This window comes from Narcine bancroftii, chromosome 2 (genome assembly GCF_036971445.1).
Source record: "Narcine bancroftii isolate sNarBan1 chromosome 2, sNarBan1.hap1, whole genome shotgun sequence".
NCBI lineage: Eukaryota > Metazoa > Chordata > Chondrichthyes > Torpediniformes > Narcinidae > Narcine > Narcine bancroftii.
The window spans coordinates 154,358,669-154,385,831 of record NC_091470.1 but is presented as its reverse complement, the minus strand read 5'-3'; the positions used below and the strand labels follow the sequence as shown (position 1 = coordinate 154,385,831).

Below are 27,163 nucleotides of genomic sequence, written 5' to 3'. Positions count from 1 at the left end.
AAGAATCACAATGTCGCAAACTGCTTGACATAGATTAATCCTTACATCGTAGAAGAATACTGCTCTGCGCATCAAGCCTGCCTCACGTAGCAATCCCATTCCTCCATGAATTTTCCCTGTGATCTATTCTGCCAACACTTCCATCAGTTCTACCCACTATAAAATTATGAGGGGGATAGACAGAGTAAATATAGATTGGCTTTTTCCACTGAGGGCAAGTGAGATACACACCAGAGGACATGGGTTAAGGTGAAAAGGGAAAGGTTTAGGGATAGGGAGAAGTGGGAACTTCTTCAAGAATTTGGACAGGACATGGATTGGAGAAGTATGGAGGGCTATGAACTGGGTACAGGTCAGTAGGACTAGGCAGAAAAATGGTTCAGCACAGACTAGAAGGGCCAAAGAGGCCTGTTACTATGCTATAATGTTCCATGGTTCTATCCTTCCCCCACCCCAGATTCTACCATTTAGGGCAATTTGGAGTACCAATTAACCTACATGATGTACATGACTTTGGGATGTAGGAACAGAGGATATGCAGAGCCTGACCAGCTGAGCATGTCTTCGTGCTCTGCACTTCACAACTCCTACATTCTTTTCACTATATTCTCCAACTGCTCCCATTCACTCATTGGCTAATTGATCTTCTTCCCCATGGTCCCTTGGTTTTACCCAGTGAGAAATGTGACCCCATCCCCCACAATCTCTGCAGCTTAACATGGTTCTTTTGTCTGTTTCCCAGTTCCGACAAAGGGACTTCACTGTGAAGTGTTAGCTCTGTTTCTCTCCCCCATAGTTGGGGTACAGCAGCCTTATCTGCAACACATGGATACACAGATATAATTATACCCCTTCTAAATAAAGGAAATCGGGGCCGCCGCCGTCTACCCTTCGCCCGGACCGGGGCCGGGGCCGCTGCTGCTCTCCCTGTGCCCGGACTGGGGCCGCCGTCTCCCCCTTGCTCCTGCCCGGATCGGGGCCGCCGCCGTCTACCCTTCGCCCGGACCGGGGCCGGGGCCGCCGCTGCTCTTCCTGTGCCCGGACTGGGGCCGCCGCCTCCCACTCCCTGTCCGGACCGGGGCCTCCGTCTGCCTCACTCGACCGAGGCCGGGGCCGCCGTCTCCCCCTTGCTCCTGCCCGGATGGGTCATGTCTCCAGAATGGAGGACCATCGCCTTCCCAAGATCGTATTATATGGCGAGCTCTCCACTGGCCACCGTGACAGAGGTGCACCAAAGAAAAGGTACAAGGACTGCCTAAAGAAATCTCTTGGTGCCTGCCACATTGACCACCGCCAGTGGGCTGATAACGCCTCAAACCGTGCATCTTGGCGCCTCACAGTTTGGCGGGCAGCAGCCTCCTTTGAAGAAGACCGCAGAGCCCACCTCACTGACAAAAGGCAAAGGAGGAAAAACCCAACACCCAACCCCAACCAACCAATTTTCCCTTGCAACCGCTGCAATCGTGTCTGCCTGTCCCGCATCGGACTGGTCAGCCACAAACGAGCCTGCAGCTGACGTGGACTTTTTTACCCCCTCCATAAATCTTCGTCCGCGAAGCCAAGCCAAAGAAATAAAGGAAAAGCAACAATTCATGCCAGCAGTGGAATGGTTGAGATCAATGAGGTGGGTCGTGGTGTAGATGACATTGCTCGTGTATTTTGTGCCTTATCTTTTTATTTTTGGTTTCTTTGAGTTTTTCTTAAGTTCCTTTATAGGTCTGTGGCTTTACCAATAATTTCTTTTGTGTTTGTTTAATTTGTATAATCTTTTGCTTGTGGTATTAGTGTATGGGGGGGAGGGGGAAGAGGGACAGGGGAAAAAAATAGATTCTGAATGTTATATCCCGTTGTTGAGAGAGATTGTGTTGTTTGTTTGTATTTGTGTGAGTCTTTGAAAATCAAAAATAAAATATTTTTAAAAAAGAAGGCTTGCCACTGGCCATACTTCATGAGAAGTTCGAGGAGATTCGGTATGTCACCAAAGACTCTTGCAAATTTCTGCAGGTTTACTATGGAGAGCATTCTAATTGGATGCATCACAGTCTGGTATGGAGGTGCCAATGCACAGGACAGGAGGAAACTACAGAGATTTGTGAACTTGACCATTGCCATCATGGGCGCCAGTCTTCACTTCATCAAGGACATCTACAGGAGGCAGTGCCTTAAGAAAGCAGCCTCTATCCTCAAGGATCCTCTCCTCCCAGGCTATGCCCTCTTCATCTGCTACCTGATGCACTAGCAATTAACTTCAAAGACTAGAAGTTGCCAGAATGATAGGCTTTTAATAGCTTAAAACTGTACGTACCCTCATGATGCTAGGCCCGAGTCCAGAGCACATGCTGGGGGAGGGGTCTGGGCATAACAGACTTTATTAGGGTATTCCAAGGGGAGGAGTCACTGGTACAGGCAGCATGGAGGCAGGCCAGCTATACATACAGAGATGGTAACCAATAGTAATACAGTGGTGTCACCACACTACCATCTGGAAGGAGTCGAGGAGCCTGAAGATGAACACCAAGAGGCACAAGGATAGCTTCTTTCCTCTCCTATCAAATATCTGAATGGGCAATGAACTACAGACACTACCCCTTGTTCTCTTCTTTATGAATATATTTAGTTTGAAATGTAATTTATACCAATATATGCACTGGTAATGCTGACACAAAATGACGAATTCCATGTGATGTTCATAACAATATATTTATGATTCTGAAACTGCATCTAAAAGAAATGACTATGTAGACTCAATTAGGGAAATAAAACCTCTTCTTGCTCTCTCTGCAAAAGGATCTCCATTATCCTGAAAAGACATATTTCCAACCGCCACCTGAAAGGCAGATGAATTGCAGCTGATTTAATTTGTTCTGCAGCTGTGCAATTATTGCCCTCTTTATTCTCCTGACTAACTCAGGTGAAATCAACAGCAAATAAAACGACTTGTTCAAGATAAATGATTTTGGTTGTGAGCACTCAATTTTCATTTTGACTTCTGGTGTAATTGTTGTGTGATATTTTCTATAAGGTGTGAGGCTAGAAATTGTGCCAAATGAAAAAAAAAATCTGCATATGCTCAAAGTCTAAATAACGCACTCAGGAAGAAATCAATATAGTTATCATTTCAGGTCAAAGACCTTTGATCAGAACTGGGGAGAAAACAAGTTGATAGCAAGCTGCAAAGAGATTGGGGGAGGGGGTGGAGAAGACCAAGGAAATATCCTGAAGCAGGTTGCCCAGCTGATAATGGTTGTATCATCAATGGTTGAAGGATGGACTTGTTCCTTTATTCATGAAAACTATCAAATGAGAGCAGTTTGAGAATGAGAATACATCCAAGAGGTTAGAATTGCAAAACGTTGGGCAAATCCAGCAGGCTAAGCTAATGGAGAGAGAAAACTGAGCCAATATCATAGATACTGACCCATTTTAATATTGTGCTGCAGGCTGAGAAAGTTGGAGAATTCCATGTTGACTCCAGAGGACTGCAAAGTGCTCTTCAGACAGTCTCACGTAACCTGTTCCTCAAGGTTATGTGAGACTTTTTAGGGAGTCTGATAGGTCAGAGGGGGAGGAGAATGGAGAATCAAAGTGGTAGGCAACAGGATTGACTCTGTGACCTGAATCCTAATGCCATGCAGTCGCCCAATCTGTGTTTGGTTTCTCCTATATAAAACACTGTGAACTACAAATATAGTACACCAAACTGGTGGATGTGCAAATGAATTTATGCTTCGCTTTGAAGAAGGGTTTGGTCCCTGGATGGTGGGAAGGGAAAAGAAAATGAACCTGTGGTTTGATAGGACTGTGCCTGAGATAAGTTTCAAACGTCAGAGAGTGAACCCCAGAATCTGACAAAGACAATGCAAATGACTGCCACGTTGCTTCAAAATCCCAGAATTACTCCTAACTCACTCAGAATCCCATTCACGCATCAACACTCTGTGCTTGCTGACATGAATTATTTCCAGGTCTGTCAGTCCCTTGTTTTTAAAATGTTACCATTTGTTTTCAATCTATGCAAGCCTCATGCACCTTTATTTTCATGGCAGCAATTCTCTATTTACAAGCCAATAAATCTCTAATCAAAACTTCATGCCATATATGTGAAACCAAAACAATCGGTGTTCAGATTTGATGTTGTATTTTCACCCTCAGAGGTTTCTGACTACATATTCATGCCCATTTTCACCTCTACAATGTCATCAAACTCCAGCTCTGCCCTTGCTCTTCATGGGGTTAGCGCAATGCAGTTACAGCGCCAGCGGCCCGATTTCAAATCCGGCACTGTCTGTAAGGAGATTGTACATTCTCCCCGTGTCTACATGAGTTTCCTCCAGTTGCTCCAGTTTCATTCCACCGGGTTGTAGGTCATTTGTGTGTAATTGGGCTGCACAGGCTCAAAGAATGGAAGGGCCTGTTACCATGCTGTATGCCTAAAATTTTAATAAATAAATCTGCTATTTAAAACTGCATCTGTATCTATGTTATCTTTAGCTTTAACAATTACAATTTTCTGGATGCCCATCATCCCTCTCTAATTTAAGTGTGTGGGAAAAGGCTGTGGCCTGTACCCAAATTCATACCAATTGCATTCACCATTTAGCAATACTTCTATGTTTGTTGAACCACGTTGGCTCCCTTTTTTAAACAAAGCACTTGGGTTAAAATTCTTATCCACCATTTTCAAATCCATCTGCCTCTTTTGATTTTACTTCAATCTTCTAGGACAACTTTTTTTTTCCTAATTAAGATCCCATTTTTCAAAGACATGTCTCAAACTATGAAGTCCCTGCTTTCTGGGACTTTGCTCTTTGCTCTTTCAATGCTTTCCTCCTTTAAAGTTCTCCTTAAAATTTGATGACCAGAAATTAGATAACATAGCTAAGCCAACCAAAATCAATATAACCCAGAATAAATTGTATTTCCAATCATTTCTGACCAATTGCTCTTATTATGGGCCCAGAGGTCCCCAAAGCCCAGCAGCAACAGAAATTCATCAAGACAAATGGTTACTTAAACAAAAGTTGCTTTTAATTATCTTGAAACATGAAAACACGATCAAACTTTTACTTATTGCTATTAATTTAACATAACAACCCCCTTCTAATTCTAAGTGCACGTGTTTGTAATGGGTGTGTAAGCTCAGAAAAGTTCTTTGATTCACAGTCCAATCTCACCTTACTCCTCCAAGTTCACTGGTTGCAGGCAATTCTTGTACTGTGCACAGAATTTAACATTTATGTATTTCACCAGGCTTTGGTGCTTGAAAGGTAAATGGTTACCACTCAGGAAGGTTCTTGTCGATTTTCAGAGAGAGATTTGTTGCTCGTTGGACACAAACTGTTTCCTTCCGATCAACCACTTCAGTGTCTTGCCGAAGAAACTTGCCCCATCAGGGTTTTCCGTATGATAACCTCTTTCTTTCAGGTCACCACAGAGTTCCTTTTTGTTTCCCTTATTTCAAGTGAAACATTATACAGCTAGCCATCTCCTCTTGTATGGACCACAAGGGTTAAACAGGCTGAATTAGAACTCACAACCCGTTTTCAAAATGGGGTTTTTCCACAAGCTTGTCGGCTTGTCCTGTTTCAGTCCCAGCTGCTGCTGCTGAACTGTAGGACTGAATTCTCTCTCTCTCTCTCTCTCTCTCTCTCTCTCTCTCTCAGAGAAAAGCCTTTTTGACTCTCACTGCTTGCAAAACCACATGACCTTCCTAGAACAGCAAAATACAGTCAGACAGACTGCAGCTCCAGACCTAATCTTCCAGTTCGTTCATGTGTTGTTTTCCAAAACAATAATCCATTACTCCATAGCATGTCCAATTAACACCTACTTGTGAAGTCTCTATAGGCATACTTCAAGCCGGGCCTGTCTGGCTTGAGAAGAGCTGTCATTTTAAATGAGATCTGTTTGTATGTGATCTACACTAAAAAAACCTTTCACAGTTTATCTCCTTTAAAACATATCTATATGCAATATAAAATATAACACAATCCATCACACACTAATTCTGAAATTGGACCAGAGCCTCTGCTCAGGCCTGTACCTCATGATATATTTTGCCTTTCAATGTTTGTTTGAAACCTTTTTGAAGTAAATGAGAGTTTCCAAGTCGAGAAAGTGACACTATTTTATTAAGTAAATTATTTAGTTCATGACAGGATACTTCCAAAGGTGGCTTCAATGTTACAGGAGTCTGCTCAAACATTTTCTGAAAGTACTCAAACTGTTCTTAAGCTAGCGAAGAATATTTTGGGCAAATTTAATTACTGAAGAAGTCAGTATAAACTAGAATATGGAACATTACAGCGCAATACTTTGGCACACAGTGTAGATATAAACCTACTCAACAATCTAAACCTTTCCAACCTCCCACCTATAACCCTCTATTTTTCTTGCATTTATATGCCTGACTAAGAATCTTTTAAATGTCCTTGTACCAGCTTTATCACCACCTCTGAAATGTATTCCAGGCACCCACTACATTCTGTGTAAAATACTGATGTCTCCCCTGAATTTTCCTCCCCACACCTTAAACAGAGTCCTCTAATCTTTGCTGCTGTGAAATTGATATAGTACAGAATTATTATGGCACAGAAGGTCACTACTCAGCCAATTTTCTTTGTGTTTGTGATCCATCTGAGGAAATTTTATGGACCTTTTATTTCAGCCAGCTGGGCACAGTGCCCAAGAACCCCTTCTGTTAAGGTAGCCTTCTATACCTTTCCTGGCAGTTTCTGCTTATTGGAGGGTAAGAAGCAAATATCCATTTTTATACATTTATAAGCTTTAACTATATGTATGGGGAGGTGGAGAACCTGCATCTGGACACAGAGATGGGACTATTGGAAATGGTAATGACAGTGTGTGTGTGTGTGTGTGTGTGTGTGTGTGTGTGTGTGTGTGTGTGTGTGTGTGTGTGTGTGTGTGTGTGTGTGTGTGTGTGTGTGTGTGTGTGTGTGTGTGTGTGTGTGTGTGTTGAAATATCTGGAGATCATTCATATTTTTCTGGCCTTGCTCCATTGTCTGAGGGTTCCCCCTCCTGGTACTTTCCTCATTCACCAGCATTTTAATATCTCTCTTTGAAAACCTTGGTGCTCTCTCCATCCTTTCTCTCCTCCGCAGCAGTTACTACTGTCTGGCTACCATGAGGATTATTCCCCGAAGGGTTGAAGCTCTTCCCTCCTTAGCTCAGAATGAAGTTGCCACAGCTGCAGTGGATTGGACAAGCTCCAGAAGGCACACGAGTTAACACTTCCACCATGCCTTTGATGGAACCCATGAACATGGATTTTAGTTTGCTGACAAATTCAAGACTGTTTTTGTGCTAGACGTGAGTATATGAGCACATATAAAGTGAAATAGCATTGTAGTTCCCTAATTCATAGCCTCTACTTCTTTACCTGATTCTCCACCTTTAAGATGCTTCTGAATTCCTGTGGCTTCGACCAAACATCTAGTAAATGTCAAAAACACATTTAACACATCTGTGAAATACCATAGGATATTTCATTGTGTTAAAGATGAGTCAATATAAATAATTGTTAAAGATCTGGGTCATTTATGTATATCATTATTAAATGTAATTATTTTTCAAATGATTGTATTACCTGATGCCTACCTCATGATTACAACTGTAGTCAGGAATTGGGATACTGGTCGGTCTTAGTCATCCTCCTATATGCTACCCATGAGGCCCTTTTTCACTCACATTCAACTGGCAACCTGTAGAAGTCTCAGCCTCAAGACCCATAATACCTGGGATAGGCACCTCATCTTGAATATACAGATGCTCATCAATGTACGATGGGGTTGCATTTCGGCAATCCCATCATAAGTCCAAAAAGAATACCGCACCTACCATTTTTTATAATTACATTTTGAATACCTTTACTCTAAACTATAAAAACCATTAACGTACACAGCTGAAATCACACTGCGCATGAAGAATGTTTGAAGCATTGAACTAAAATTAATTGCTGGATGGTGGGATGTTAAATTGACAGGGTCATCAATTTCACTCATTTGCATGATAGCTACAGAGACTGCAAATGTGGTTGAGTCAGGATCACGAGCAATGCTGCCATCACGCAGCATATTGAGAGAATAGAATACCGCATATTGCAAGCATGGGAACAGAACGGAATTTGAAATTGAAAGTACAGATTTAAACCATCTTAACTTTGAAAAATTGTAAGTAAGACCACCATAAGTAGGAGAGCACCTGTATTCTTGAAGGTTTCTTCACAAAACAATTCACAGCAACAGTCTTCTTTTGCATCTCTGTTAATAAATAGGAATGTGGGGAGATTGGATGAATGGAGGACAAAGATTACTCTGTGAGTCAACATGGACTCAATGATCCAAATGGTCTGCTTCAATGCTGCAGAAAAATATGGATGAAGAATTTACTTTTAATGCTCCATGCCCTACTCACTTGCAGTGGGTGCCAGGAGGCTGATGACTAAGTTCTAAAAACTCCTGAGAGAACAATTCTACTTAAAATACAGTCATTGCAATGGAAACCAAGGATAGAGCATTTCTTCCACCATAGAATAGTTACGGTTCTAGCTATGAGACATTTTTAGTGGTGTTCCAGAGGGGCAGCCAAATCTTTAATATGAAGCATGTTAAAAGTCCAGCAATCTATACCATTTGGTTTGCTTGGTTTGGAGGGAGAGTGCTTTACATTTCAGAGTACATTAGAATATTGAAGAATAGGAAAATAATTTGCATAAATATCAGGGCATCACAAAATGACTAAGTCGTTATCGATTTCTTTCAGAGATAGTGGTTTAAAGAATTTCAAGCACTTTCCTCACCATGAGTTCTTAGGATGAAATGGAAATTTAATAGCTCGATAGTGAAGAGATTGGAGAGCACCAAGTTCCTTGGAATCTGCATAAAAAGTGACATATCTCACTTGTCAGGAAGGTTAAACATCAAGTGCCTTTCCTTAGAAGGCTGAGGCAGGCAAGGCTACTAGCCACCATTCAGCCGGCCAGGAGCTCTATTGAGAACATCCTGGCCAGCTGTATCAGTTGTGTGGTACAGTTGCTACTACCATCAGGGAAGAAATGCAGGAATATGAGAGCCATAACCACCAATCTTCCCAAGGGCTGGGAGACTGCTGAATGGCTATTGAACTGCTAAACAATGTCCCGTGACTTCACTATATATTAATAATATTTATTTTAATACACATATGCATATAGGTTCTGTGTGAATTAAAATTTGTCTGTATGTGTATTTATACTGTTGAACCATGGACCAAAGAGCGCAGTTTCATTGGGTTGTAGTGATAAAATCAGATGATAAATAACATGAAATTGAAAATCTAAAAAGCTGCAGATGCTGAAAGTCTGGTTAAAATACACGTCAAGCAGCATCTATGGATGGAGAAACAGAGTTCATGTTTTCAGTCGATTATGTCTGATGCCCCTGGTTCATTCATTCCTCCATCTCCACAGTGCTCACTCTCTCTCCCTTCCACACAGGAGATGCAACACTTTGTCTTTAATCACCTGTCACCCAATTTTCCAGAGCTCCAGAAAGAGATTCATTTGAGCTTTGATTAATTTAGTGTTGTATAATTATCATTTGTACTCAAGAGTTTAAGTGAGGTTTCTATTCTGTACTGGAGATACTGGAGATTGTCCTCAATCACAATCCAGAGCTTGCAGGCTGTTTCATTCTTTATATCTCCTCTTGCTTTGTTCAAAAGAAGGTCAAAGAAAGCTCAAGACAATTTGTAGGCTTACGGACACAATATTGAGCTCAACATTTGTGGATGATAAACATTTCTGACATTTTTATTTCAGATATTCATCTTCCACCCATCTCTCTCTCTCTCTCTCTCTGGAACAACTCTCAACATTTATGTGTATCCAGACGACTTTGCCTTATCATCTTGTTTGATTTTGTAATATTACACCCTTTTTTACTACCCCAGCTCAGATTGTTCCTTTGGTTATCACCTTACCTTTCCCTTTCTCTACATCAGAAAACTTGTTTTTTGTTCAACATTCCTAGTTCTCATGAAAGTCATTGACCTGAAACATTAATTCTGTTTCATTCTGAAGTGCCACCTTTTCTGATGAATATCTCTTGAATCTTCTGTTTTTATTTTATTCAGTTGGGTTGACCACAAAATAAGCAGTGTAATGCTGGACTGTTGTAGAGTGGATGAGCTATTAAACTATTTTTCCTCACAGGTAAATATGAAATAATACACAGCACTATTTTGTAAAACACCTGAGAAGTTCTAGCTAATATTTACTCTTCAGTCAATGTTACTAAACTAATAATATTATCCTGTGTCTCTTGCTGTATGGAAATTGGTTGCCACATTTCCTGAATTTCAACAATGACTAAACTGGGATTCGTACATTTTGGAACATTTTGAAACTGTATTATTTAGATGCCATGCTTTTTTACATATGTATAAACTCAGGAGAAAATGCAACCACAGAGGAAACAAAACAGAGAAGTATGCTTTTGGCCATGGTAGAATCCACCTCAGATTTGTGGGAAATTTGTCTCTTATTCCAGTCTGAAACAGTGGAAATGGAAGAGAGATTGTGATCATTCGTCACCTAATCAGTGACTGATGCCTTGAGACTTGTTGGTGCCACCAAGTGCTCATCTTACCAGAGGTTAATAATTACATGTCAAACATAACTTAGTTTATATTTAACCAGTCTCCAGTAGCTGAGATAACTAAACAACAGGAAGAGGCATCCACACAACATTAATCCGTTTAGCTTCAGAAAACTCAAGAGTAAACATTTTTTTCAATTAGTTCCCATTCTCCTGATGGTGTTGACTCTCTCTGGGGTTCAGTCCCCTCCTCCCCTGATGTTGCTGACTCTCCCTTGGTTTCAGTCCCCTCCTCCCCTGACAGCACTGAGTCTCCCTGGGGTTAAGTCCACACACCACCACCCCCACCACCCCCCCCCCCCCCCTCTTGTCCTTGCATGGGTTTGGAAAGCACAGGATAAAGGAAATAACAATTTAAGGTTCCTTTTTATTCAGACTACAAAATGAATTTGTAGAAATATTTTTCAGAGTGAGTGCAAGTGCTGCACGAATACTACACACAGGATCGAGTGGTACTAAGGCATCTCCGAAGTAATCCAGTGGCGTATTCTGGCTTTCTGTCGGAGTGACTGCAATGGGATCTGTATCCACAGCTGCCAGTCTACAGCTCAATTGGCACAGAGCCTCAGGCTGTTCAACTGCTCAATTTGGAGTGATTTCTTCTTTTGAATAGAAATCTGGCACCAAAGGCCTGAGTGGAGCCTCCCCACAATTCTGGACCATTGATCACTCCATCCCTGTGCTCTGCTGAGTTTACATTGCCTGTTCTTTTCTATCAATTGATGCAATTCTAAATCATGAGTTCTGTCTGGAACAATGAGGGGGAGGAACATACCCAGTGTAGAATTGGAGACTGGAGACCACAAATCACCGCAACCCCAAACAACATACAACTCACAGGTCATTTGTGGAAGAGGCTGTGCATTCCGTTTCCCAGCGACACAAAGTGAGCCAAGAGAATCTGTTCACAAAGAGAATGTAATCAGAGGGTTTGAATTGGGAATGTGCTACTGAGATTGAGAAGTGGAGTGGAGGCCAGAGGAGGGGAGGTGTTTAATCAGTTGGAAATGTATTAGAACAAACATCTTCTTTCTCTTGTGTATCAGTACCTCAAGTCTGTAACCTACATAGAACCCATCAAAAGAATCGTGAATGAATAAACAAGTACTGAGTTTTTTTTACTGGATTGGTGCTTTAAGGCATCAGCTATATTATTTGTCTTGGCGTTCACATCGACTTCTCCAGTTTCCATTAACCCTCCGCCTCCCCCGTCCCCCACCCCCCATCTTTGTCCCCCTGTCTCTTTACCTGCCTTTCTCTTCCATTATCCCTCTGTCTTCATTCACTGAGCCACAATCAATTCTCATCTTCCCTCTTATCACATCCAATTAACATTTTTTGTCAGTCGGACTGGATTCCTCCCCCTTTCTCTCCCAGTCTTTATTCAGTTGCCTTTAAGGTTTATACCTTAAAGAAGAACCCAGGCTCAAACTTTCAGTAATATATCTTTACCTCCTATGGAAGCTGCGAGACTGGCTGAGTTTCTCCAGCATTTACATTATTTCCCCAGTTCACCCAACTGTGCCTGTAATTTGGCCAATCAGGTCTGATCTGATAGCCTTGAATTGACATAAATGAAGAGGCAGAAGGCTGGGACAGTAAGTTTGCAGATGACATGAAGGTTGGAGGAGTTTTGGATGGAGATGAAGGTTGTCAAAAGTTACAAAAGGATATAGACAGGATGCAGAGATGGGCAGAAAAGTGGCAGATGGATTTCAATCTGGATAAGTGTGAGGTCATGCATTTTGGAAGGACAAACCAGAAGGCTGAGTACAGGGTTAACAGTCGGTTACTTGAGAGTGTGGATGAACAGTGGGACCTTGCAGTCCAAATCCATACATCCCTCAAGGTCGCTGCACAGGTTGATACGATAGATAAGAAGGCCTATGAGATGCTGGGCTTCATTAATAGGGGGATTAAATTCAGGAGTCGAGAGGTCACTTAGAGTATTGTGTTCAGTTCTGGTCACTTCAATATAGAAAGGATATGGAAGCTATGGAGAGGCTGCAGAGGAAATTTACTAGGATGTTGCTTGGACTGGGAAACAATTATGGGGCAAGATTAGCAGAGCTGGGACTTTTCTCTTTGGAGCGTAGAAGGATGAGAGGAGATGATAGAGATCTACAAGATTATGAGAGGCATAGATAGGGTGGACAGCCAGTGCCTGTTTCCCAAGGCAGGATCAGTAAACACCAGAGAACATATGTACAAAGTTAAGGGAGGAAAATTTAGGGGAGACATCAGGAGTACATTTTTTTTCCAGAGAGTTGTGGATGCCTGGAGTGCCTTGCTGGGATAGTGGTGGAGGCTGAAACATTGGGGACACATGGATGAAAGTAAAATAGAGGGTTATGGGGTAGGGTGAGTTTAGTTCTTTTTTTAGGATGGAATATGTGGGTCGGCACAACATAGAGGGCCAAAGGGCTTGTACTGTGCTGCATTGTTCTATGTTCTATGTTCATTGCCTTCTCAGATCTCTTTGGTGAGACATTCAATCCCAAATGTGGTGCTGAGCCATACAGTTCAGGTTACTGTTCAGTCTGTGCTGATTTAGCTGCAGAGACATAGGGATTTATAAATCTGTGATTGATCGAACATTAATCCTTTATCCTGACAGAATGTTGGGAGAGGGGGAGGCCTGAACGCCAGAGAGAATTATTACCTTCAGGAGTCGTATGGGAAAAGAAAATTATAGAGGAAAAACCTTTTGATAAATAGAAGGTAATTCTGCTGTACAATAATCCAGTGATTGTTAGAGAGTAATGCTTCCAGATGGTAACTGTAGGTTTGAATCATACTTCATTCCCTGTTATCATACAGCATGAAGAGAGTAGAAGAGAAAGAGCTCATAACACTGATTACTGTAACATTCTAGGTAATCATTAACCGCTTTTACTGCCAAGAATATATAGAGCAGATATAATTATAAGTCCATAAATAATCCATGCTGTTTGCCATCAGCCAAATTGATTTGTTATAAAAATATCTGGTGCTATCTTAGCTCAGAAGTATATCAGCAAAAGGTGCTTACATCTAGTGCTCTGTCACTTACATTGGCCTTATCAGGATCTCTTTACAGCCAAGTCATGTAAATAATTCTTTTCTCTAGTTCTACATGTCCAAAAATACTGAGTCCTGTTGGGATTTGGGTGGTTCAGTATTGTCAATGGACTGTCTTCACACAAGTAATAACAACTCTACTGGGGTTTGTGTTTCACCCGCATCCACCCCTTCAATATCTCACAGCCAAATGGTCATTTTTCTAGTGTTAGCCCAGGCCAGAGTGTCTGCAGGATATTTAGCAGTGAAAGACTTCATGGTCAATTACAGTGCCCCTTAAAGATGTCCTTAATGGAATGAAGATTGATGCCCATGGCTGAGTTTACAAACCCTCTGTAGCCTTTTCCTGTCCTGTGCTTTGGTTCCTCCATGCCAGACAGCGATGCAACCAGACAGAACGTTCTCTACAGTACACCTGCAGAAATTTGCAAGAATCTTTGGTGACATACCGAATCTCCAGAAACTCTGAACAAAATATAATCGTTGTTGTTCCTTCTTCATGACTTCATCAACAGGAGAGATCTTCAGAAATGTTGCACCCAGGAATTTGAAGGTCTTTACTCTCTTCACTGCTGACGCCTTGATGGGGGCTAGTTTGTGTTCTGGTTTCCCATTCATGAAGTCCACAATCAGTTCTTTAGTTTTGCTAGAGTGTAAGCTTATTGTGACACCACTCAACTAGCTGATCTTTCTCACTCCTGTACGCTTCCTCATTGCCATCTGTGATTCCACCAACTGTGCAAACTTTAATGTTTTACCTGATGATAGATATACACCATAATTATATATAAATTAAGAGGTTGCTTGGTGCAATCCCAATCAGGTTAGATGTTAGAAGTTCATGCCTTCATTGAACTGAAATAGAAAACACTTGGTCAAAATCAAGATGAAATTTGTGAAATTTCTCACCAGACCAAATTGGAAATGTACAGAGGCCACTCACCATATAATATAATATAGATCATTGGGCCAGCTAATACATGTGACTTTGTGTATGAGTGAATACAAATAGAATGAAACACAGCTCCACAATGTTGACAGAGCCACCCCTCAACCCCCCTCCAGCTTTTGTTTGCTGGTGTGCCCTCCCTTCCTTATCCACCTATTATCTCCTGCCCGTGGGACTGTGCTCCTCCTCACCCTCTTACCCTCCTCACCAACATTTTGTTAAAACCATAGAACATTACAACACAGAAAAACAGGCCATTCAACCCTTCAGGTCTGTGCCGACCATTAAAACTACCGAGTTCCACTGACCTACTCTCATTCCATAACCCTCCAGACCACTCCTATCCATGTATTTATCCAATTTATTTTTAAAACTCAAGATTGAATCTGCATTCCCTACATGAGATGGCAGCTCATTCCACACTCCTACCACTCTCTGAGTGAAAAGTGTTCCCCTTTTACCTCTCCCCATCAACCAGTTAGCTGGCACTCTGAACCTCTGTATGTATAAAACTGAGAAACATAATCCTAGTTTTGGAGCACATTACTTGCCTGGCACATCCAAGAATGGCGTTAATTTCCCCACTGCCTAGCTCACACCATTTGGAATGATTAGTGATTTTGGAACCCTGAATGAGAACATTCAGGCAATTTTTGTTTTTATTACAAGTTTCCAGGTCTTTATTCACAATTATTCTTACATTTATTTTTGTATTGGCTGCAGGACTTCTAATATCAGTACTGTTTATAAAAAGAATCGCAGTAATGGTGCTGTGGTCACCGTCCCATGGGACATCTCCTCTGCTTCTCCTTTTTAAACAGGAAATGGTCTTCTTGTTTTCTGGTGCCCCGTGCCAGTCCTCTGCTTCCCTGGAGTATGCAAACCCTCATGGCTGCTGTCAAACACAGGCACCGCCATCTTGGTCCAGACCCCATGGTCATAGGATTTTAAAAGAAACCCGGACCCACAGAGGGCAGGTAGCAGAGACACAGTGCTCCCCTGCAGGGTCCAACTTCCCAGTCCGACTACCATTAGGCCCATACAGGACTTAAACAGCCGATTAAAAGAGTTGAAGGTGGTTTATTTTAAAATCCTACGACTAAGGGGTATGGACCAAGATGGTGGCACCTGTGTTCAATAGCAGCCATGAGGGGTTGCAGACTCCAGGGAAGCAGAGTACTGGCACAGGGTACCAGAAAACGGGGCGACCACCCACTCACCCCCAATTTGAAAAGGACGGAGGAGATGTCCCATGGGACAGAGACCACAGTGGCATACTTTTGGTGACTTGAGGCAAAGAACTCACGCAAGCTGTGGGCTGATGGCAACTGGAGTCAAGGGATTCATACCAGGTTGCGGGCTGTTGGAGTCTGGCTGGAGACTGACTAATGAGGTACCAGGTAGTGGAACCAAGATGTGAGGGGGTGCCAAGGGCATTGAAGGCTTCCTGATTGTGTCGGAGGTTCGAATCTGGAATTTGGGTTGCCGATGGTCTGGACAGGTGTTTGTGTGGTTGGATAGGCTGCGGGAGCACTGAAGGTAATCTATGGACACTCAGTGACACTGGCGGACTCTCTTTTGCTTCTCTTTCTCTGACTATAAGGGCACCGGGTAATTTCTGCTGATGACGAAACTTCATCTGCCTTACAGTAAAAGAAATTTCGTGTAATATCACATTTTCTGTTTTATTACATGACAATAAAAGAATCTGTAATCTCGAATAGTACGCATAGTTGGCGGGCAGCTTTCAATGAGCTGATCTTCTGCAGTGGTCTTGAACCTGGGGTCCCACTCCTTGTTCACCTCTCTGTTTTGTTGAAGTTACTGACTTTTGTTCCCTGTGCATCACTGGTACCTCATTCAAGTCACCAGAGTTAATGTTTGGCTCCTCAGAGTACCAGGAAACTACTCAACCATGGCGGCAATCATTAATTAGCCCAATCTTGCTGTCATTTGGCAGGCACCTTCAGTTATCTTTAGTGGTTTGGAGTGGCTACTGGTTACAGCGGCGCCACTAAAGTTGGTGTCACCTGGTGCGGTAATGCATGGTGTCACCCCCCCCCCCTCCCCGAACCATGGACCGAGTGTACCAAGCATAGAAGGAACAAATGTGTGTTCCTTGTATGTCCAGAGTGGCGGCGGTGGCACTGAGCAGGGACAGAGTGCCCTGACCAGAACGCATTAGAAGGTTCAAAAAGTAAACTAGCATATAATTTTAGCCTTGGAGTTCATTTGATGCATGGAAAAAATGTTTTTACAGGGATATTTTTATTTTAAAAATTTCTTCTGAAACACTGCGCAAAAATTTTATAGACAATCATTTGGATGTCACCCCCTCTGATGGTGTCACCCAGTGCCGTCCGTACCCCCCTAGTGACACCAGTGACTGGTTAATAGCCCCTTCTCTCCCTCAGCTTTGTGACAGTAATTGTTCAAGCATTGTTTTGAATGGTGCTTGGATCCAAAACTGACAAGAATATCTTCTGGAGAGGAGAGAGAATTTTGAGGACAAATTTAAATAAAACTGAAATGGAAGTGTTAAGGCAGTATTTTGAAGTTTCCCTTTAAATTGCCTAGCCCCTTTAAGAGCAATTGGAGTCCTGTGAGTGTGCAGTGTCTGTACTTGCTGTGAACCACAGCCACTGGCAAAGGGCTGGAACTCGAACGGAGGGTGTGCTCTGGAAATGAGGTTTATTAGGGTGGGACTCGCTGCCCCCAGCCTGTCACCAGGCAACAGAGAGACCGGTGAATCAGGCGTAATAAAATCTGTCATGCAGGAAATGAGGTCATGCATTGGAATGTGCCTCTGGCACTCTGTGTGGAGACTGTTTTATTTTTAATCCCCATGCAGCTTTTCTCACTCACACTGCACTCACTGTTACTACCTTTCAACCTTTCCCATTAGCCCATTCAAACTAGCCCACACTTATGAGATACTATTAACCAAGCCAATTTGGATAACTGAGAATAGTCTCCTAAAGTTCCTTCAAGGAACAGTATTCCTCATCTCTAAACCACTTCTGCACTGACTGGGTATTGTTCCAATTTGCCATTGCTCTGTCTGATATCATGGAAATGTACTCTGCATACATTCTTTCCTTTGGTTTTAATATCTCGTCCAGCTCAATTTGATTTCACACTTAAATTTGCTCTACTTTGTGCAAAATCCATTCCCAAAGTGAATCCTTGTAAAGCTATAGTCTGCATTACAGAAGTGGAAACTCTTTAGAAAGGTTAGTTGTGGATCAGGGAAGTTAAAGGTTACGGATTCCGTTCTGTATGTTCTATAAGTGGTGAACATCAAGCAGTTTAACAGGCAAGGGGGCTACAGTTTCCAATGTTTATCAGTTTTTAGTATCAGATTATCTGGAACTAAGTGGAGAGGATTCCAGTCTAATTCCAGTTAGAGATATCAATTTGATACCATTCTTCATCCAACTCTAAATTCCACTTCGCCTCACATCAGGATGCAAGTCCCATCAATGAGCAATAAGGATCAAGTAGTTATCAAAATGGAGAATGGAAACAAAAGCCTAAAGCCATCAAAGCAATACCTCAAAGCTGGTTATGCAAAGATAAACAGATTACTTTGTTCACTCAACATCTATGACCTTGTGATCTTTCATCCACAGCATCTTATTCACATTCCATTGGTTGTCAGAACCTTCCAGTCAGATGCAACCTGAACCTTAATGAAAAATAACCTGGAACGTTCTTCTAGCTCACTCAGTTATCTGTACATTTCCAAGTCATACCTGCAGATAGATATTTGTTGTAAAAAAGTTCAGTTATTTAATCTCCTGGAATAGTTGTTACACAAAGGGTTTCCTTCAGACATACCATTATTCCAGGAAAAGATTACTCACAGGAATCAACTGACACAAACACTAACCGCAAAATGAACTTGGAATCTGCTTGTATGTCTGCTACTGTATCTTGAATAGAGGCACTAAGCCACCAAGACAATTCAAACCATCTTGCTGTATTGGCTCATGGACAAGCACTCAACTTTTATTAAGGGATTCTATCTCTCCAAACTTGTTTCCCAAACAGCTGGATATGAGGGAATCATCGCTGAGATTAAATATTAAGGATAAAACACAATCTGATCACAGGACTGGCAAAGGCAAATAGATGCAGAGTGACAAATTGTTCAGAAATAGTAGGGTACCAGGCAGATGCTAAATATGATGCAGTCCAAAATAGATATTGAATGCTTTTACATAAATGATGCACTAGTTTGAATAAGATAGTTAAGTTGAAGGCAATTTATAAATTTTTTTATTTAGACATACAGCAGGATAACAGGCCATTTCAGCTCATGCCACCCAATTAACCTACACATCCGATAAGCTTTTGAATGGTGGGAGGAAACCAGAGCCCCTGGAGAAAACCCACAAGGGGAGTACAGACAGCGCAGTATCCTTATGGGGCTATACCGTGGTGAAAATCACAGCAACCTGGCTGAAAGGAAGAGAGGATTAGCAAAATAATCCTTGCTACATATGAGGAAAGTAAAGGAAAGGTGAAGGTGGAAGCATAGATCACATTGTGGCACTGGATAGTGATGATGGAACTGATGAGCCAAAGACAGAGTCTAAGTGGATAGAATGAGAAACAATAGAAGAATGATCAAACAGCATTGTCACAGGCCAATTCAGCCCTACGAGTCCATGGTGCCCGATTACACCCCGATACGTTTAACCTACACCCTGCTACGTATTTTTTGAAGGGTGGAAGGAAAAGAGAGCCCCCAGAGAAAACCCATGCAGGCACACGGAGAAGGTACAAACTCCTTACAGACAGGGAATAACAAAATCTCACGCAATCTACCAAAAGATGAAAAAATGTGGAATAGTGGTAATAGTGGGCTTCAATAGAGTGTAGAGAGTGAGGGAGAGAGATTTCTGAAAAATTAACTGGAGCACTCTCTCTAGCATTATTTCCAGCGCACTGATGCAGAAAGTATTAGAACTGGTAGAAAAAAGAGAATGATGATCCTGCCACCAACTTTAAAATAATATGGAAAAGGACAAGATTCAATGAAACATAAAATTACTTAATTGGAACGGGTAAGCTTCAGCGAGTTGAAATGGTATTTTACCCATGGCCCATGTACTGAAGGCCACCCACATATTGGAGGAAAAACAGCTTCGCCAGGTGGCATCAATATTGACTTCTCCAATTTCCGTCTCACTTTCTCTTTCTCTCTCGCTCTCTTTCCCTACCAAACAATGTTCCATAAATGAATTAAAGAAACAATATAATTTCCAAATATATTGTTAAACTCTAGCCCACTGTCCCAAACTTGAAGCTATTTTTAATGGTTTCATATAAGATAATCTTTCAGGTTCTGAACTAGATATATTTTATTTTGCAATAGGATTTGTCATGTGGAGCAATTTGTTTTATACTTATATAACACATCACTTGGGTTCACATTTCAGATTTATTGTCAGAGTATATACATAACTTCACATACAACCCTGAGATCCTTTTTCCTGTGGGCGAGGCAACAGAAGGTACTCAATATATACATGTAAACAAATAAAGAAATGTAAACAGACTGACTATGCAATACAGAGGCAAACACATCAACAAATTGCAAAAGTAAGAGTCCTTAAATGAGTCCCTGATTGAGTTTGTTTTTGAGGAGTCTGATGGTGGAGGGGTAGCAGCTGTTCCTGAACTTGGTAGGGTGAGTCTTGTGGCACCTAGACCTCTTTCCTGATGGTAGCAACGAGAACAGAGTGTGTACTGGGTGATGTGGATCCTCAATGATTGCTGCTGCTCTCCAACGACGACGTTCTCTGTAGATGTTTTTGATGATGGGAAGGGGCTTGCCTGTGATGACCTGGATTGTTTCCAGTACCTTTTGCAGCAGTTTACACTCAGGTGTACTGATGTCCCTTATCCCGAGTATGATGCAGCCGGTCAGCACACTTTCCACCACACATCTGTAGAAATTTTCCAGTGCTTATGATGTCATACCAAATCTCTGCAAACTCTTGAGGAAGTAGAGGCACTGACATACTTTCTTCTTGATAGTATAAGTATGTTGGGTCCAGGAAAATCCTCCAAGATAGTGGCTCCCAAGATCTTAAATTTGCTCACCCTTTCCACCTCTGATTCCCCCATTGATCTCTGTATAGTAAAACCTCTGGTTTTCCCTTCCTGAAGTCAACAATCAACTCCTTGGTTTTGGTAACATTGAATGTGAGGTTGTTGTTGGTACACCATTCAACTATGTTTTCAAAGATGATATCATCTCCTCCCTTACCTTTTTTTTTCAAGGAAATGATCTTTTCTTCAATAAGTGGGTAAAAGCATCAGCAGCTTAGTCTTTCATGCCTCAGTTCCACAGACAACCACTCTGGACAGCAGCATTGTCCCACTCCTGAGCAGCAGTGAAATGGCCAAACCTGGTCCCATGTCATTTTCCTTGCCTCAGTGGATTGATGCTCTGAACGCTATTTGATACACCAGGAGATGTTAGTCAAATAAGATTTCATGTGAGTGGTCATAGGACAACACTGCAACAAAACAATTTGTGGCATTCCAAAAAGCATCATACGGGATAGTACCCTTGGCACCCATTTGCAATCACATCGGAATGCAGTGAGACACTGAAACAATCTGCCCAGAAAAGATAGAGGTTTGTTTTACACTAACCATTTTCATGTTGAAACTTTAAGCACGTCGCAAGAAGAATGTTCTGGAGCACTATTGTCAAGGAAGGCCAGATACACCCCCCCCCCCCCCATTTAAGTGGGGAGATGGACTGAAATCATAAAAAAAATCTTTAATATAGTCGGTAGGAGACAAATTCGGAAGAATCCAACTAAATTTCACAGGGAAGGGGACCCATAAACTTTGAGCAGTCCAAAGGGTGACATAACCAAAAAAAGATTGAGAATGGCTTTCGAGAACATGCAAAAAGCTGTTATATTGTTTGAGGTACAAGAGTTTCAGGTGACTGATGTCTAATAGGATCATAACATTCAAAAGGCCTCTTTCATGCTTAAAGACATTACATTGTTGAAATGTTTATTCAGATTCAACTAATCAAATGATCTCCTGATGACCTCCCATATTCCACATCCATTAATTTCTGGTCATTCAAATTTCTTCTCTTCTACTGGTACCCACGGTTACATCCTGAATTCTCACCTTAAACGTCACCACTTTTCCTTTCTCCTGCTCCCTAACAATTAATTTATTGAGCAGGTTTTGGTCATCTGTCCCAGTATCTTCTAAAGAGGGTCAGTGACAAACTTTGCTTCATAATATTCCTGTAATGTACCTATCGACACTTAGTTATGGAAAGAATGACACATGTATCTAAATTGTTCTTACTGGGGTAGGTGGCGATGCCCTTGATGTGCTGGAGGGCATTTTGATTGTGTTAAGTTCAAATGGTTTATTGACCCCCAAAAAATAAACATGTCACACGTCACTATGATAGAAGATTGGTCAACACCAGTTCACAAATATCTGATTCGAAAAATTTCCACTTTTATGCAGTTCAAAGAACAGAAGTGTAAATTTACTCTTTGCAAATAAACCCCATTCTGGTAAACTCACCAAGGACATAGATGTTTAGATACAGTTCAACAAACTTTTTTGACATTGCTGAATGGATTTCTTGGTATCCTCAAAAGGAGGAGCTAAACAAAGGATTGAGAAACACAAAAGATGTGGATGCTGGAATCTTGAGCAGATAAAGCATTGCTAGAGGAACTCTGCAGGTCAGACAGCATCCAGTAAAAATGGTCAGTCAATATTTGGGGTCTTCCCCTTTAGTGAGACTCAGACAACGTTTCAAAGCAAAGGATCGTTTGCTTAAGATACCAGCACCTGCAATTTCTTTTGTCTCTAAGCAAAGGATTCCTTTTGCTTTGATTCAATGGTCACTGGCTGAATGTTAATCTTGGGTTCCATTTAGCACAGGTTTGATTTGACACCCCCTACCTCTGAGGCAAGCCACAGAATTCATCACAGGGTGTGGAATGTTTATAATTCTGCATCTCAGAAATTCACATTATATTTTACAATATAACTTCAAACTGTCATATTCTTCAGCATATTATTGGGTAGAATCAGAATTTATTGTCATGAACATAATCTCAAAGTTAGTTGATTTGCAGCAGCGTCACGGATGCAAAAGTTACTTTTAAAAAAAAACAAATGAGTGCAAAGAAGACAAAGGAGTGTCTGGGGTTCATGGTCCATTCAGAAATCTGATAGCTGTGAAGAAGAAGCTGTTATTGTACCATTGGGTGTTCGTTTTCAGGGCTCCTGTACGTCCTTCCCAATGGTACCAATGTGAAGAGGGCATGGCCTGGGTGATGAGGTTCCTTGAGACTAAAGGTTGCTTTCTGATGACACCACCTCTTGTAGATGTCCTTGATGGAATGAAGACTGATGCCCATGATAGCGCTGACTGAGTTCACAACTCCCCGTAGTTTTTTCCTATCCTGTGCACCTCCATACCAGACAGTGCATTTGGGATTTACAGAATGCTCTCCTGTAGAAATTTGCAAGGGACTTTGGTGACATACTCCTCAAACTCCTCGCAAAATATAGCTGCTGGCGAGCCCTCTTCATGGTTCAAACGTGTCATGTAGTTAGTCAACCAGTTTACCTATCTTGGCTGCACCATTTCATTGGATGCAAGGATCGACAACGAGATAGACAACGCCAAGGCAAATAGCGCCTTTGGAAGACTACACAAAAGAGTTTGGAAAAACAACCAACTGAAAAACCTCACAAAGATTAGCGTATACAGAGCCGTTGTCATACCCACACTCCTGTTCGGCTCCGAATCATGGGTCCTCTACCGGCATCACCTACGGCTCCTAGAACGCTTCCACCAGCATTGTCTCCGCTCCATCCTCAACATTCATTGGAGCGACTTCATCACCAACATCGAAGTACTCGAGATGGCAGAGGCCGACAGCATCGAATCCACGCTGCTGAAGATCCAACTGCGCTGGGTAGGTCACGTCTCCAGAATGGAGGACCATCGCCTTCCCAAGATTGTGTTATATGGCGAGCTCTCCACTGGCCACCGAGACAGAGGTGCACCAAAGAAGAGGTACAAGGACTGCCTAAAGAAATCTCTTGGTGCCTGCCCCATTGACCACCACCAGTGGGCTGATCTCGCCTCAAACCGTGCATCTTGGCACCTCACAGTTCGGCGGGCAGCAACCTCCTTGGAAGAAGACCGCAGAGCCCACCTCACTGTCAAAAGACAAAGGAGGAAAAACCCAACACCCAACCAACCAATTTTCCCTTACAACCGCTGCAACCATGTCTGCCTGTCCCGCATCGGACTTGTCAGCCACAAACGAGCCTGCAGCTGACGTGGACATTACCCCTCCATAAATCTTCGTCCGCGAAGCCAAGCCAAAGAAGGAAGAAGGATGAAAATCGACTAGTGGTGTCAGTGTTTATATGACTGTTACACATCTTTTAGAAATATTCAGCAATTAACCATTTATTTCTGTGTTCTGTACTTGCTCTGGGAGCACTCAATACAGCACCTGAGGAGTTTAATGGGATATTGTAGAGGGATTTTTTTTCCATTTATACTTACTTGGAAAGTATTTGATGGGACCGTGTAGAGAGATGTTGATGTGTACCAGGCCTAGAAATGTTTGATGCAGGGTTGGCATGGATCCTCTTAAGACTGCTCTACCTGTTACCTTAATCCCCCTGGATATCCTGTGAAATAACAAATGCTGGAAATAGGTCAGACTGTGAATCAATGTTAACATTTTATGAAAAACTGTAAATCCCAAACACACATACTTTGACACATTGGAGCAAATTGATATCCCTGGAAATGCACCAGCAGGGTGGGGTTAGGTAGGTGAGGGTGAGGATACAATCAGTTTGGCGGGCAGCAGCCTCCTTTGAAGAAGACCGCAGAGCCCACCTCACTGACAAAAGGCAAAGGAGGAAAAACCCAACACCCAACCCCAACCAACCAATTTTCCCTTGCAACCGCTGCAATCGTGTCTGCCTGTCCCGCATCGGACTGGTCAGCCACAAACGAGCCTGCAGCTGACGTGGACTTTTTACCCCCTCCATAAATCTTCGTCCTCGAAGCCAAGCCAAAGAAAGAAAAGAAGAATTGTAATGCATTTTTAATGTCCCCATTCTAATTACAGTTTATTTTGCATCCAGTGCCTAATGTGCTGTCCATTAGTTGCATGAATCAACAGGGCCTGCAAAGGTTTTGCTTTGTTAACACCACTACAGCTAATCTGCTGACTGAGAACAAAGCTGCATCTTTCATGCTTATGGGTGTTGGAAGTGCTAATAACAGCAAATAATGTTGTGCATCAGGGAACCATGGCTGAGCACGGGATCATGGGCATGAATGGGAATTTAAAAATAATTATGCATAAATCCTTATTATTATTGGGATAATGCAAAACTGCCTAATCTTAATCTCACATTGCACATTTTTGATCATTATTAAATGATCCCTTCTTGTCTTCTCCTTTGCATATACATCTGCATTACTTGCTGGGGAAAGCATTTAATAATACAGCAGCGTGTAGAAGATGAGCAAGTTGAGGTTAATATATAGATGATAAAGTGCGCAGGTTTTGCAAACAGGACAGACAGGGGCAAGTTAAATGGCATGAAAAGTCTGACAGACTTAACTGCATTTCTTTTAATGCACAAAGTCTGATGAATTCAGGACATGGGATGGGACTGGGATATTTTTAGCCATAACAGAAATGTGGCAGAAAGAATGGCAGGATTTGCAGGCCACCGTCCTGGGTATAGATGTTACAGGCGAGATAGAGTTAGAGGTAGAGGTAAGAGGGGAGGGGGTGTTAGGTTTTTGGTCAGGTAAACCATCACAGGAGTAATTAGGATACAAAAGAGAAACAAAAGAGAGTTCCTTCAGAGACGTCATGTGTGTAATGCGCGTCGAAAGAACCAAAGACTTGTTGATCCAAACCAAGGCTTTTATTAACTAAAAGACTGGAGCATATCACAAGTAGGTCAACCAGTCCAGAATGACCTGGTCTGGCTAGGAGCAATCCTTTAAGACCTGCCAGTAGGTGTGGCTCCGCTCTCAGCCAATCACAGTCATCCTACACTACCATCTCTTACCATTTCTACATATACACATTGGTGATAGAATCTGTCCTATCACATTCACCCCTTCTTTGAGAACTGAACCCAGGGTGAATGGAGGTTAGGGGCTGTACCGGTCAGAGGGTCTGACCATCCGGCGTGACCGCCATGGTGCCAGGATTGGGGTCACTGGAGTCGTGTCATCGGCAGGTCTGTAGGGTACAGCCACTGCTTCGCTCAATTCCCCAACGTCATTGTCGACAGTCTGGCCTGAGCTGGTGGGGTGTTGCTGGTCCCTCTGTTCAAGCACATGACCTGGGGGAGAAGGAATAGGAGGAGGTTGGGTTAAAGGCACTGCTATGTCTGATTCGGCTTGGACTTAGGTCCCTTACCGAGACTGTGTCTTCCCGTCCGTCTGGGTACTCAACATAGGCATAATGCGGGTTTGCATGGAGCAGAGTCACTCAGTCAACCAAGGGATCGTTCTTAGAGTACCGGACGTGGCGTCATAAAAGGACTGGACCAGGAACCGTGAGCCATGCCGGTATGGTCGTACCCGACTCAGATTTCCTCAGGAAAGAGAACATCCTTTCATGGGGGGTGGCTTTGGTCGCGGTGCATAGGAGGGAGCGGATGGAGTCCTCGCTCTCATTGGACGAGAGCTCTGAGGAAGAAGTGTTTGAAATGGAGAGTGGCGATTTGGCTTCACACGAGGCACTGTGTTTGACGGTGGCCATTTTGGAGTGACAGACTGCAGCAAAGTGGCCGCTTTTAAGGCACTTCTGGCACCTGGCTTTTCTCGCCGGGCACTGGGACCTGATGTGCTTGTTCCTCCCCAAGAAATAACACTTTGGGGTTGCATCGGGCAGCGTAGCGGCAGTAGTAGGGTAGAGGGAGGGCATCCTACTTACATCAGAGTGTGGGGTCCAGCCCCGAGAATACATGTCCATACTTAAGACCACAGCCTCCATCGTCTCTGCGATCTGGATCACGTCCTCTAGTTTTTCTCCCCCGTGCTCTAGCAGGCACTGCCTCACCTCATTCAATCGAACCCTGGCCACATAGGCATCCCGAATGAAATCATCTGTGATCTCCGCAGAAGTTCTGTCTGAGAAGGCACAATCCCTGCCCAGTGCCCTTAGTGCATGAATATAAGCTTTACAGGACTCACCGGGCTGATGCCTCCTTGTAGCAAGTTTGTGCCGAGCATAGACCCTGTTCACTGGTCGCTCGTAGAGCCCTTTCAGTACCTTCATGGCTGCGGCGTAAGTGGTCGCGTCCTGGACACTCTGGTAGACTCTTGGAGACACCATAGTCATCAATATTAGTAGTTGATGGCTGTCCTCTATCACGACAGGATCAGAGTATGTTTTGAAGCACCTCACCCAGTGCTTAAAG

The 27,163-nt window shown here is 42.7% G+C and overlaps 1 protein-coding gene across 5 annotated transcripts in view; it reads left to right on the top strand.

Moving 5' to 3' along the window:
* Positions 1–27,163, top strand: part of slc45a1 (solute carrier family 45 member 1) — a 112,052-nt gene that overhangs the window by 4,036 nt on the left and 80,853 nt on the right. For 4 of the 5 annotated variants that reach the window (XM_069918656.1, XM_069918653.1, XM_069918655.1 and 1 more), the window contains exon 2: positions 7,123–7,330. The exons of the other annotated variant lie outside the window; for it this stretch is intronic. The gene's annotated coding sequence lies outside the window, so the exon portion shown is untranslated. The remainder of the gene's footprint in view (positions 1–7,122; positions 7,331–27,163) is intronic. 5 annotated transcript variants of the gene reach the window in all.